Source organism: Chelonia mydas, chromosome 5, assembly GCF_015237465.2.
Source record: "Chelonia mydas isolate rCheMyd1 chromosome 5, rCheMyd1.pri.v2, whole genome shotgun sequence".
Taxonomy (NCBI): Eukaryota; Metazoa; Chordata; order Testudines; family Cheloniidae; genus Chelonia; species Chelonia mydas.
This window is the reverse complement of record NC_051245.2, coordinates 56895453-56910104: the sequence shown is the minus strand read 5'-3', so window position 1 is coordinate 56910104 and position 14652 is coordinate 56895453. Positions and strand designations below refer to the sequence as shown.

Sequence of the window (14652 nt, the reverse complement as noted above, 5' to 3'; positions counted from 1 at the left end):
CAAACCCAGCAGCAGCCTGGACTGGATTTAGATCAGTTTCTTCTTGTTCGTTGATGGTACTAGTAGCTTTGTTAGTGTTAGGCTGCTAGTTTTATTTTTTAGAGGTTTGGGGGTGTATTGGTTAGTTTCATGTTTTTTTCAGTTATACCAATTTCAGATTCCATATAGCTTCTGGACACTTCTAGCTTGCCGTTGGCAGCCAGCCCTCTTCACTGCTTTGCTTGTCAACCTCATGGTGGGTGTTTGCATTACTCACTGCTTAGCATTCAGATGGTCTTTCTTCTCCGCTGCCTGTGGTTTCTTTGGTGGCTGTCTCTGGGCACATATGCTGCTGCTGCTCTTCCTTGTGGTGTCTTCTCAGTTAATATACTTTTTTTTAAGCTTAGTGTCTTAGCTGACTCTTTTGTGAACTTCCCTGGGGATTTTCACTGATTTACTGCCAGTCCTCTTGTTGCTGCCCTCTGCTTTCCCTGCAGTTTTCCATCACTGTTGGACTACTGAAAGGCTGCTTTGGATAATCATTGCCGGTATGTAGCAGGTACAGACTGCTCTTATGGCAATTACTATTCCAATGAAACCAGATCATTTGCATGTCTTATCATGTGCAGGAAGGTGGTAATCCACACAGGAACAAACAATTCACAAAGAAAATGATAAAACTATTCAGAGAATCATCATCAGATGTATTGTATAATGTATGACATGTTTTGATAATGGATGTTGCTGGTTGAAAACTCTTTTTGAAAATATCAGCCATGAAACTGCACCTACAAATGCACAATTACTCATGCTAATCAGCTATTTGTGCATACAGATGGATAGTAAGATGCACATCTGTCCAGTCGGCATGAATATTCAGAGTAACTGAAGGCACAACATTTTTGGGCACAAATATTTTAATATCAGGGCCTTCACAACCACTTTATTTTTCTGAAGATCTCTGAATATTTCACTTCTTCTGTCTGCAAGTTGTTGGTTGAGACTGAATAAAAGATCCCGTAGAGGTGTAATCATGGCAAAAGCAGGTAGGTTGCTTTCATTTGTATTTCAGTCATATCATGTAACAATCCCACTCATGCTTCCACTGAAGTATTAACCTTTGAAATCTAAATCAGATCCTTCTATTTAAATACAGCTCTCTTCTTTAACATTCAGAGTCACTTTAATATGTCCTTGAAAAGCGCAGCTTTGTTAATTGGGGATCTTAATTAATGGATTGACCTTGGATCTAGTTTACATCGAGACTTTGACTGTTTTGTCTTCATTAAGCATCAGTTTTGGTGTAGCCATGACCACTGCCTGAACACCAACACTGTTACTTTTAGCCCCGGAGTCCAAGCCCGACTCAATTGACCTGGGCTCTGAGACTGTGTTGTGGGCTTTTAAATGCAATGTAGATGTGCCCTCACTTGCTGACGCTGAGAGAGGTAACACAGTAACTCACAGTTCTGGGAACCTCAGCAGATGTTCACACAGCAACATGATTTGGAGGAAATATGGGACTCAGAGGGTATTGGGGCCACTGAAAAAGAAATTGGGAGGTGGAAGCCGGGGTGTGGCCTGCATGCTGGTACGCTGGCTGTTGGTATCAGGGCTGAGAGTCAGAGCAGCAGAGCATTTAAGGCACCCACAGTTGCAGTGGAGGTGATGACACAGTGCTTTGCAAAACATCACACCATTGTAGCTGAGCATTCTCTGTAAGTTAGATTCAACCTTGTTGCTGAAGCAGTGTACGTTAGCAAGGAGCCTCTATAATAGCACTGAGCAGAGTTATAGTTAGTGCTGGATTTATATCTCACAACCTGACAAAGATCAGCTCTAATAAAATCATATTTCTCCTCATTAACGTAAGAGCGTTTAATAGATTTTCACTTTTGGAGACTATTGTTCCACAGCAGCTGTTCAGAAGCTGGGTAAACTTTACAAATCTCCATCCTATTTTTTGAGATACATCTGCTTGAAACCAAGAAGATGTATTTCTACACCAAGAGAAATCCTGCCAAGATTAGCCCGCTCTCTTCCTGTTACAGAGTTTATCCACCAGAACTATGCAAAATTCAGTAGATTCATTTTGCAGATTTGTTCAGATAGGTTCAAATCCCCAGAATTTCACTTTGGGTTTTCAAGTTCAAACAATCCTGAAACTCAGTCTACACTGCCAAGTTTCTCTTTATGTTGTGTCAAACCATGCAAAACCATTCAATCTTGCATAGTTTCCACTCAAAATCATAAACTGCTCTCTGGCACCTAACACTGAGCTCAAATTAATTCAAAACTTGGCCCAGGTTTACTTGAAAGATTCACAGACTTTGCCAAATCTTTAAGTAAATTTCTCCGAGGGTTAGGTTTCATTATGAACATATGCATAGCTCTCCACAATTGCCTCATATTGACAACTGTCTCCATAAAACAGAATCTTTGTAGTTCTTGTGTTGCTACAGGAACTAGTGCAAAGGATTCTGAGGCATATCCAGGAATCAGAGGTGACAGACATACATGGCTGATCAGAATACATAATCACTGTTTATGAAGGGCAATTGGTACAGGAGAAGATCAGGTGAGTTCACAGGTTGGGTGGTTATGCTAAAAGAGATTAATAATAATTAATATAGTCCTTTTCACCAGTAGATCTAAAGAACATCAGTATAATCCTAAATTTATAGATAGGGAAACTGAGGCACAGGGACGTGAAATGACTTGTCCATGATCACACACCAGCAGTCAGGAGTAGAACCCAGATCTCCTAAGTCCCACTCCAGTGCTCTGTCCACTAAGCCAGAATGCCTCTTCTTAATGTGATAAGGAGCCAAATAACAATAAACAAACCTGAACAGGTTCAGCAATTCAATTTGGAGAAGTACAGAAAATCTAGATTTTTTTTTTAAAAAAGCTTGTCAAATATGCAAAATTAGGCTATAAATCTTGTAAGCATGGGAGCACTAATAAGATTTCTACTACTTCCCACTTCTGGTCATGCTGAAAACACTGAGAGAGCCATCTTTTGGGGTTTCAGCATCCCTGGTTCCAGGTAGAAATAAGTGATGAGGCATATAGTATGGTACAGATGCTGGGATGTGAATGAGCTGCAGAGAGCGAAGTTCATGAGGATGATGTGCAAAAGTGTCTTAAAATTCACCTTTGCACACCCCTGATCCTCCAGCAACTTTGTATAGGGTTACTTGCCCTGTGCCATGTTATAGCAGACTGAGGTCTACTCTAACTCATGCCAATTGCAAATGGCCCAGGGGCTGAAAACAGAGCTGAGAGCTGGTACAGGACAGTGAGTTCCCACCATGCCCCCTTTCCTCTGGCCACAAGCTCTTTTTTGTGTTATGTTAGCAGGGAGCGACATAAGGGTCTCCACACCACTGGAGGATCATCTTTGTACTGGGTGACCCTCCTTCAGCTGCTTTTGCCATCTTGAGGACCAGAATACAATGGTAAGGTGGCAGAAAGCAGCTAAACTGCCCATCAATGGAGAATCTGGCTCTATTTCTCTACTGGTCCGGCCTCAGAACATACTTTAAGAAAATATCAGACAGGCTGTTAGGTTATTTCCTAATACATATGTCAGCAATGTGTTTCTCTTATTTTTTCCATTACTACACTGACTGCCTTTGTAGAGAGAATAAATAATGGATTTCCTGGTTTTACGCCTTGTATCCTATAAACATTCAGCAAAGCCTTACTCCTACCCTTACTTGCTGTAGATTCACATTTATAACCCTATATTTCACATCATACCTTGCAATCCAAGGATGATGCTCTATTAACTTCTCCCTAATACAGATTGGAGACGACAGGTGCTAGAGCCTTTGTCAGCTGTGCCTGCAGGCTAAGGAATTCCCTGACTACTAACATTAAATCAGTGAATTTTATAGCTATATTTGAAAGCAGGCTGAAAGCTGAAGTGAGCATCACACATTTATTTTTTTCTCAAGCAGTGCATTTGGATGCTCATCATCAAAAGCGTCTTTAAAAAGCAGATTGTATTGCACTGTTGTAAAGGAAAGTATATGCCAAAGGGGTCTTCGAGCCAAACCACTCTAGGTTGGGTCCTCACACATTTCATTCAGTGTAGAATGAACCCTATTCATTCAGTGTAGAAACTCCCTACCATCCACAGAAACATTTCTCTCCCCGTGCAACTGGTAAGCTACAGAAACAACCTTGTGCAGCCACATGGCCAAGTAAAGATGACGCTCAAGAGTGGAGCCTTCCTGCTAGACCTTCAGATAGTTACTTCTGCTACAAACTCGAGAAACTACCTTCTGAGACTGTCCCAACCTGAGAAGGAAGATGAGATTAGCCTTTAACCATATTCCTAGTTTAAAAAAGCAAGAAAGAATACTAGATTATTCCCTTTTATGGAATGTTTTATAGAAAGTATTTTCTGTTCCTGTATATTAATGACAAACATAAAAAAGGCCTAAAATTAAGAAACAGTAGCATGAAAAGCTTGTGTTGAAAGACAAAGCTTTTAAAGGGATAAAGTAAATTTGTGGTTAGGGTTGAAGTCTTTCTCGTTGTGATTGAGATAATATTATAAGATTAAGAGCTATGCAACAGCTAAGAATCATTATTAGAATGGTGTGGAGATGAGGTTTCATCCTTAATTGTTTCCTTTTTTGTTAGTATCCCTAAAAATTTTGATTACAAATCTCTATTGCCCACCCACTGTGACCTGTGTGTCACTTGTTATTCTGTGATACCTTAATAGCTGAGAATTTGTGTAGGCTATTCATTTAGCAGCACTGCTTTGATCTGCCACAAAAGGAGCCAGATCCTTGGCTGCTTTGTGCTGTTTCCACGGCACAAAGCAGCCAGAAAGCCAGCAGGGAATCCTTGGGTAATGAATAGCCTTCAGAGTTCACCACCACCAACTCCCCAGTAGCTTCTGACACAGGAGGCATGTTGGAAGCAAGGCTGATGGGAATGGGACATGGACTCTTGTACTCTAGCAATCCCTGCCTGACAGAATAACTCCTTGAGGATAGTCAGGTGCAATTTAGAGCAGTCCTGAGGCTACTTTAAATTATACTAGGCACTGAATAAATCCTGGCCAGCTTCAGGATACTCTTAGCCACAGCTACTCCCATAAGGCATTAGTAAAGGGTGTAGGAAAGGCCCTGCCAATACTCTCAGGGTGAAGAGCAGGGCATAATCTGTTAGGATCTCTCATAATAGAGAGAAACTCTGCTCATAGGGCTTTATCTTGAGAGACATTGAGCATCCCCTCTCCCACTGATTTTAATCAAAATTGTTGTGGGTGCACGTTGCCTTTCTGCAGCATCAGAGGCAACAGAAGGCAAATCTTATTTATAAGTAGGTGGCTCACACTTTCTTGGTTAGGAGTGTTCCCTTCAGTAGGTGATGTGTGGGCAAAAGGGGGACAAGGAACAGATGCCCTTCCATATCTGACGAGTAGGTGAATGTAAGCAGGTGGAGTACAATAATATCTTTGGCTCCATCACTGAAACCATAACTCTCTGGCTTGATGTGGTGAGCTGAACCCACAAATAAACAAAACCAAACACACACACAGAACCAACAGCAAAAGCAATGGAGTGCGGGATTAAAAAAAGGAATAATCTGGGGAAGGGTTCATGGAATTTTCTCATAGAGAAGCTGTCACTCACAAACCTTGTTAAACATGAATATGATATCAAAGCCTTGTGTTAGAAGGTTTTTAGCTGGCTAGGTTAGTCTCCTGGAATTTTTAAAAGAAAATGCCATTTGAAGGCTCTCTCTAATTTTTTTCTTTCACAGTTTGCAACTTTTAACTTTTATTTCAAAATACATACATCAATGGCATTGAAAATTCATAACTTGGCTTTTTTAAATATAAAACATCAGCACATTTAAAGCCTGGTACCAGTAAGCTCTAATGAGCCCAGCATTAAAGCCTGGTACCAGTAAGGTCTAATGAGCCCAGGAGATAAAGTGCTTATATACATTAAAAAGTGAATTAAACAAATATAATGATAATTCCATTGATTAACTCTAGATAGATGACCATGAATTACTTCTGAGAGGATCAGAGCCCTTTGGTGGAATAAGTGCTTTTTTGTATTTATATGTTTATCCATTAAAAAACCCCTACAATATATACTGATATAAGTAAGCACAAGCACAAATATATATATTTAAAGGTTCAATAAAGGGAAAGTTTTAGTTTTAGTGCCTTGCTACACTCATTAAATTTACTGGAAATGCAGCTCACTCCAATGTCAACACCAGACACAGTAGGTCATGAAACACATATCAAACTGTTTACTTGGTTTCTACTTGGAAAAATAGACAAAGTTACTTTTCTTCTTGTTATTTTTCTCTGATGGACTAATGCCAAGTGTGACCTAAGAAATGCTTGCAGCATTGAACAGAAAAAATCTAATATGATTTGTTCTGTGATCTGCTTCTGCCATCTGTGGAGCATTTCTTAGGGGAAGAAATCAATAGGAGATGTTCAAGAATGGATGGCTCTCACATTTTAAAAAGCAAACAGCTTTTTATTGTGGTTTCCTCCCCACCCCCATGCAATGAAACCGTGGCCTCTTGAGGTTTCACTCGTTGTGTGTGGGGCTGTGGATTGCTGTCCATTCTTTCCAGAAACGCTTGTCTGGCAGTAACCCTTGGCTGGCTCTACAGTATCATGTTTTCATATTGCAAAACCACCCAAAGTGCTTGACAGAGCTGTCTTGGCTGCATAGGGAAGCCCAGTGTAAAGCAAATGCAGAGAGCTGCCAAGTCCCAGCCAGAGAACGAGCTCGGCAAGGTGGTGTGGAGAGATAGTACAAGCCAAGAAGAAGGGCTGCTTTCTCCTCCTTTTCTGCTTCCTTCCCTTATTCATAGCTGACCCTTATTCTCCCTTGTTCTCCTTGACCAGGTGCTGGTGTGGAAAAGCAATCTGCCTGCTTGTTCCTTTCTCTCAGTCAGACCAATCATCTGCCCTCCACGGTCTGCCCGAAAAGCAGGGCCAGCATGGGGAGCTGAGCAACACCAACCTGGGAGGCCGCTCGTGTTAACTACAGTAAGGAACACTCCCCTGATTATGAGTTTGCTCCTTTCTCTGCTCACATATTTCAGAAGTGAGGGAGAAGAACAGATTGTTGAAGCATAGCAGAATGGCCCAAGTATGTAATTGCGGGGCTGACAAGATGTAAAAAGAATCCGCCAGGAGAGCTGGGTAAAGTCCCAAATGTGAGCCACCCCTATTCTAGGTAGAAATGTTAGTAGGTCTACATATGTTAAATTCATGTTAAACAAAATAACATTAGGGTTACAAGACCCAAATGCCCTGGGCAAGGTTGTTCCCATTTGTACACAGGAAATTACTTTCCTTGTGCCTTACTTTCCTTGTGCAAGGGCTGGAGACAGTCACAGTTCTTGTGCTCCACTGAATGCAAAGACTCCCAAGTCTAGCATTGCCTGCAGTGCTAACTTCTCTGAGAGGATCCACTGGGGGAGTGGGTCCCTGCTCCAGACTGTAGCTTAAAGCCCCAATTTAGCCTGATATACAAAGAAGTATAACAAAGCTGCTGAACTCGCTCATCTAGCTTTCTCTCTGAACATGAGCGCTGCCAGGCCTCTCTCTTTAGGTATCTGCTTCTGCCTTGTTATATTTTTACTTCACTGGTAAACGAATTTACCGTTTTGGAAAGTACATCATAAGCAAAAAAAGCTGGCTTTTACATGAGGGGCTTAGCCAACTTTTCTTGAGCTGGTTTCATATTACTCTGGAGTGTCTTAGAACTAATGTGCATTTTCTAGGTAACAAGCCTCAGCACACATTAGTTGGCAACGTTCTGAGGAGTCTCTATCCTTAATATTTCCTACCAATGCAATCACTAAATATCAAGAAAATCACCAGGTAAGGCAACATTAACATCAAGAGCAACTTCCACCTTACACCAAATATCATAATACCCAAGCACACTCAGACGCCTCAGATCCACAATCAACTATCCTTAAATTCAAACATAGAACCGACCAAAGTGCATGTATTTAGTTGCTTGTAATTCCACTCACAGTGTTAACTCAGTCTTTAGGTACAGTACAGTATCTTACAGCTACACATAATTTTAGTGGCAAAAATTATATGATGTTCTTTCTCCATCAAGAAGAGAATTAAGGATGTATATTTGGTGAAGAGACAGAGCAATTGGATATGTGGACTGTCGGTCATGTCTTTATTACCTGGTGTCAGAAATGAACTAAATCTTTTCAAAAACAGAGCAAATGGTTCCTTCAGTCTGGAAAAGAATTTAGCAGAACTGGCAGAGACAGTGGCAATGCTTCTAAACTTTCCTGGAAGCAAGTGGCATAGGAGAGAAATCAGAGAAGGTGAAATCCGTCCAACTACTCAATGTGAAGTGACAAAGACATTACAGAGCTAAGGCATATCTACATGAGATAGTCACATTAATATAACTTAACATGTGACTTGTTAAACCAATGGAAAGAGCTGCAGGGGTCATTCTTATTTTGGTTTAAACCAGCCTTATTTCAGTTTAGCTTAAATCAAATCATAATCTATTTAAATTAAACTCAAATAAGAGTGTCTACACAGGGCTGTGCACCCATTTAACAAAATCAGTTTAAAGTCACACTTTAAGGTGAAACCGATTCAACATCTGTATGCAGGCAAAGCCTGACAATAAAAATCCACTGTGAGGCTGAGGGGGACTGCAAACTGTTAGATTCATTCAGAAATGCCTACAACATTCCTGCAAGAATGTCACCTGGGAAAGGCAATTTCTGTTTTAAAGCAAAAGGTCACTTAGTGGGTAAGATCATTGACCATTATGTTACAAATATATGTAACAAAGATGGCACACAAAAATGCTGGATTTCTTTACCATCAAGCAATTGATACGCTTACCTTAGCATTTTCATGATTCCTTATACTTATTATACGGTGTACCTAAGGTAAGTAGCCAGGGTATGTAATTTATTTTGATTACACTTTATATTAAAGATTCCATTTATAAATAGCTTATAAATTATTAAAATGTATTACAAGCATTTACAGACATGAGTAGTGGTTGTAAGCACAAAAGTAGTGTTATAGATTGTTGAAAGCAGTAATTATAAGCAACCTGCTGGACAATAACAATCTATAATTGAGTAACCATTTATTAAAACTTCTATTAGTCATTTATTAAATCTTAATAATCTTTTGATAAATGGAACCTTAATATAAAATGTGACCCCATTTTTAAAGATGGTCACTGACAATGACACATTTTTAATGGCATCCCAAAAACTGCAATCAAGCTTTGCTTTGAAAGCTGTCCCGAAATGTCTTTGTAGAAAATTTAATGCATTTTTATATTTATGAAACACTAAACTTCAGGTACCACTTTTACATAAAGGATAGGTTTTCGTACCTCTCTGGAAGGCAACTAAAGTGCAGGCTTTAATTTGGCTCCTTAAGGGAATGGGCCAGATAGTCTAATTCCATTGTACAAGGAAGGTAGGGTACAGGGAGCCTGCAGAGGGATGTTCACTGCGGGGATGCTTTATATGCTGCAAAGGAGAGGGGTTGGGACAGCATGAGTCATGGCTGGGAGTTCAGGTCTGTGAATGCTCTGATTAACTCTCTGTTGCCACAGAAGGGGTGCAGCAGCAACTGCTGAGGCTACTGCTGCGGTAGTGGCTACTTTGGAAAGGCTCTATTACAGTAGCGTGGGAGGAAGCATTCTGTCTCAAATGCCCACACCTGATCCCCACAATTTTCCCTTCCCTACCACCCCACACAAAGTCTATGGGCCTAATGCACAAAACAGGATTTTTTTTCTTTAGAATTAAAAATGATTCATTTTTTAACGGGTCGTCAAGGTGCTTTTTCACATAGTTACAGAGATACCGCAGACAGTATATCTAAATATGTATCGGTGAGCAAAGCCAATTAAAATCTTTTAAAGTACACAAAATGATTGAATCTGCACTTCAGAGAGGTGAAGAAGCAATGTTCTATAGCACAGGCCACCAAGTATGGAACTGGGCCTTTTTATTTTTGCATTGTTGGTATTAGTGCTGTGGAAGGGGAAATTTAATGACAAGTGATATATCCAACCCACTTGGATGTCAGTCAGGTTACATTTACACGATGAGCTAGGGGTGCTATTCTCAGCACACAGTCTTAGGCCAGGTCTACACTACCGCTTACTTCGGTATAATTTACGTCACTCCAGGGTGTGAATAAGCCACTCCCCTGAGTGACTTAAGTTACACTGTACTCAGCAATGGTCTGGATAGTGCTATGTCAGTGGGAGAGCTTCTCCCGCCGTCGCCGATGACACAGCTACCGCCACTCATGGAGGTGGCTTTATTATGCTGACAGGAGAGCTCTCGCCCATTGGCACAGAGCGTCTTCACTAGACACGCTACCGTGTGGTGCAGCTGGACCAGTGCAGCTGCGCCGATGTAGCGCTTCTGGGATAGGCTAGCCTATATTCACGCTAGCCTTAATTGCACTAGAGCACAAACTGTGCTAGAGTGTAGCCAGAGCACAGGCAGCGGCAAATGGCAGCGCAGGCTAGCTGCCCCAAGTACGTACCAACAGGGGTGGTTTGTACTTGGGGCAGCTAGTCCATGCTGCCTCTAGCCATTGCCTGTGCTACTGTGGCTACGCTTCTATTTTGAGCTCGCTAGCTCGATCAGAACTAGAGTCACATAGATGTAGCCTTAGTCTTAAATACTGCAGCCTTGTCATGACGGCTAAGAGAGATGTATTTTCTACCTCGGGGTAACTAAGATGCATTGAGCTGTCCCAAGGTAAAAATATAGTGAAGACCAGGCACTTTAGTTTTACTGAGAGGTAAACTCACTGAGGTCAGCCCCTGGAGGGGCACAGGGCTGTTTACCTCATGTAAAACCAAAGCATCTGGTCTTCACTGTGTTTTTATCTCAGGATAGCTTATGCGTGTTAGTTACCCTACGGTTAAAAAAAAGGCATCTTTTTTAGCAGTCAAGACAAGATTTGTGCTACTTCTTGGAAGGGAACACTGTAGCAGGGCAGTTCAGCAATTGCAGATTTGCCTGGCAAAGAACTAAGCCAAGCACATTAGAAAAGTGACTAAACAGTATGTGTTAATGCTGTTTGCCAAGGGACAGGATTCCTGAAGGCAATCCAGAAAGAGCTGTTTCAAGGAAAAGGAGCCTCTTTATTTAGATTTTGGAAATCACAGGTCCCACAACTGCTGCGTGGCCCTGTTCAAGTCACTTACCCTCTCTGTTTCTCAGTCTGCCCATTTGTAAAATGGAAATGATAGTACTCACTGTATCTACCTCAAACGGGTACTTCTGAAGATTAACCAGTTCATGTTTATTCACCCTCTGGAGGTAAATTGCTATATAGGGATTTATATTGTTTATTTACAAGTCACACTGAATCATAGAAATGTAGGGCTGGAAGGAACCTTAAGAGGTCATCTAGTGAGTCCATCCCCCTACATTGTGAGAACTTGGGCGAGTCATTTAATCTTTCTGTGTCTCGGCCCCCATTTGTAAAATGGACACAATAGGCTGCTGGTGTGCTGAGACCTGATTGCCTGATTGTTTCCTTTTCTGCCTGACTGTAGCCATAAGCTCTTTGGGGCAGGGACCATCTGTTTCTTCTGTGCCTGTGTGGCACCTAGCACAATGGGGCCTTGTCTGTGACTAGTGCTCCTAAGTGCTATAGCAATACCAATAATATGTAATAAATAATTCCCTACCCCCCCCAGGGATATTTGTTAAGATAAATACATTAAAGATTGCAAAATGCTCAGACACTGCAGTGATGTGGCGTGATCAGTACCAGTGCAAGAACATTTCTTATAGACTTCAATGGGTGATGTTCCTGTGCAGGAACTGGATTGAACCCTCGGTTAACTAAACATGAAGCATTTCGCATTATTAAGGGGGTGTATGAAATAGTTCAACACCTAATACAAACACTAATACTTTCATTAGTAATTTTTAAAAACAAAACACTATTTTTGACATTATGCTGAAGTACTATGGACTTAAACATTGCAATATTATGCTAATGCATGAGAATCCAAAAGTGAAACTGACAGCTATTTAAAATTAGTATAAACAAATATTCCATTGGTCAATTTACTCCGAACCAGCCATCTTCCAAACTGAGTGAAATGCAAACATAAACAAACAAACAGCATAAATTATGATAAGAAAACTAGAAATTCATTGTTTAATTAGTAACATGACTAAGGAAGAGCTGATGACCTTATGAACAGCGTTAGGCTACTGAACACAGCTAGTCATTAATCCTCCAAAAATGTCTTGCACTGCACTCATTATTAATATAACTTACAAATTAGAAAAGGGAATTAATATTTTTATGGCTGATGATATAGTTTCAACTAGTAAAAGTATGGTAGTTCTTATAAATTAATTACAGAATACCAGGGTTGGAAGGGACCTTAGGAGGTCATCTAGTCCAACCTCCTGCTCAAAGCAGGACCAATCCCCAATTTTTGCCCTAGATCCCAAATGGCCCCCTCAAGGATTGAACTCACAACCCTGGGTTTAGCAAGCCAATGCTCAAACCACTGAGCTATCCCTCCCCCCGAATGTCCTGTACATTAATGTCCCAGGATTGCTTTGCCACTCTCTTAGTATCACATTTAATGCTTAATTATATTCACTTGTTCACTTTCCATGAAAATCAATGCACCCATTTTTACCTAGATTCCACAAAATGAAAATAATTAAGTCACTAAGAATGTACAGATATAGGAACCAGCATGCATGAAGCCAGGGGCTGACCTCTTACTAGAGCTGAGTGAATAACTGATTTTTGTTTCAGTGGCCAAAGCAAAAAATTTAAAAAAAAATAATTTTGGGTTGACTGGAAACTACAATTATTCAGTTTTTCTCCATGAAACAACAAACAAAACCAAAAATGATTCAAACAAAACATTTCACTTGATCTGAAATGAAACATTTCAGATTTCAGGGTGTGTTTTATGCTTTTTTGTGTGTTTTGGGGTTAAATACAGCCAACTGTCAAAAAAAAATGCTTTCACTTTTTCGTAATTTGTTTTTCTCCATTGTTATTCAGTCAAAACTATTTGCAAATCATTTGATCTGAATTTGCCAAAAAAATGTGCCCAGGTTTATTCTAAAGTCTTGGTGAGGGATTCTGAAAAGTCACACAATTATGAGCAGTTACATAATATTGCTATTGTTAATGACACAGGCCCTTTATCCTGCCATCTGATCCATGAAAATGGGTCCCTGTACCCCACTCATTGACTTCAATTGGGACTTTTTACAGGCTTAAGTGGCCACTGTCATGGATCGCGTGGCAGGATCAAAGATGGAACCATAGTGCATAGTTTATTTTGTTAAGTGTTATTGTCTAACAGGATTTGGATTGTTAAATAAGTTATAATGAAAATATTAAAGTAGAACTGGAAATCAGTGGGGTCTAAAGAAAGAACCTTTACTTTCCTCCCACCTTTTCAAGTCTGCTAGGAATGGAAAAAAGGTCTTGTAAGAGCTTTTGGCTCCACATCATTCGCAAAAGTTCCAGCTTACTAAAATGCCTAACTTCCTGGTCCCTGCTGAAACTCTTAAGACCCCAATCCTGCAGGGTGTTGAGGGCCTCTTGGGAACAACTAAACTGTCTAACAAAGATTGAGGGTGGCTCAGCAAGTTGCAAGATCAGTCCCATTGTTCCAGCTTGTCTTCCTGATGTTTTTTGAAACACAGTTACAATATTAGGAAGTCTCTCCTTCAACTACATGCACTCAATTATATTGCAAATCTTATTTATTTATACATGCATACATACATGTACATATGCAACAAAGAGGATATGCCAGCCAAAACTAAGTCTTTTTCCTCATCCTCTTTCTTGAAGACATATAAAGAACAAAGAAAAAATGTCAAGGTGGTTACCATGCTAACAATTTATGATCTAATATGTCTCTGTAACTAAAACTTTCCATGACTCTGTTGTAACACCAAAGACTTCTGAAGATTTAAACCAACAGTACAAGCTGATTTGGTGCTTTTTAAAATCCAATTGACCTTTGTTAAGGCAAAAGAGCAATACTTGACATTTTGCTCAGAATAAAGAAAACATAATTTAGCAATTTTCATCCAATTGTGGTTAGCTCCAGCTTCACAATTGCTCAGCTCTTTCCAGACACAAATGATTTGCAGACCTCGCATGTGTTGGAAAGACGGTTTCTGGAGAGAATTTTTATTAAGTGGTTCTATTCAGATCTCAAGTTTAACTCCTGACATTTTCTTCTTTGGGGGAAAAAATATCCCTTAAAAAATGTCAACGTGAATAGACAACTCTGGCAATGTTAGAGATTAAAGAACTGATTTTCAAACAAAAGAGCTATATTTGTTATGTACCAAAATGCACCCACAATGCCACGTCTCATTGGTGCCCACTAAGGGCTCGATCCTAGGGCTATTGAGGTCAATAGCAATGTACCCAATTACTTTAATGATGCAAGAACAGTGTCTAAGTGAGCATTTCTGCATATGAAAATTTAGGCTAGATAGCTAAATTGTGCATGTAAATAGTGAATTTGAGAGTGCAGTTTTGGTAAAGTATTAATTGTGCACCTAACTTTGAAAATCAGGCCCTCACCTCCCCGTCCCCCTCAAGCTATATCCTAC

General features: G+C 40.3%; 1 protein-coding gene and 1 long non-coding RNA gene across 2 annotated transcripts in view; one reads left to right on the top strand and one right to left on the bottom strand.

Annotated features, from left to right (window-relative positions):
- LOC102932938 (adhesion G-protein coupled receptor V1) overlaps positions 1–14652 on the bottom strand; it is a 331043-nt gene that overhangs the window by 24492 nt on the left and 291899 nt on the right. The window lies entirely within an intron of this gene.
- Positions 2300–14652, top strand: part of LOC122465947 — a 38426-nt gene continuing 26073 nt past the window's right edge. Inside the window, exons 1-2 of the long non-coding RNA XR_006291104.1 lie at positions 2300–2557; positions 6887–7030. This is a non-coding gene — a long non-coding RNA (uncharacterized LOC122465947). The remainder of the gene's footprint in view (positions 2558–6886; positions 7031–14652) is intronic.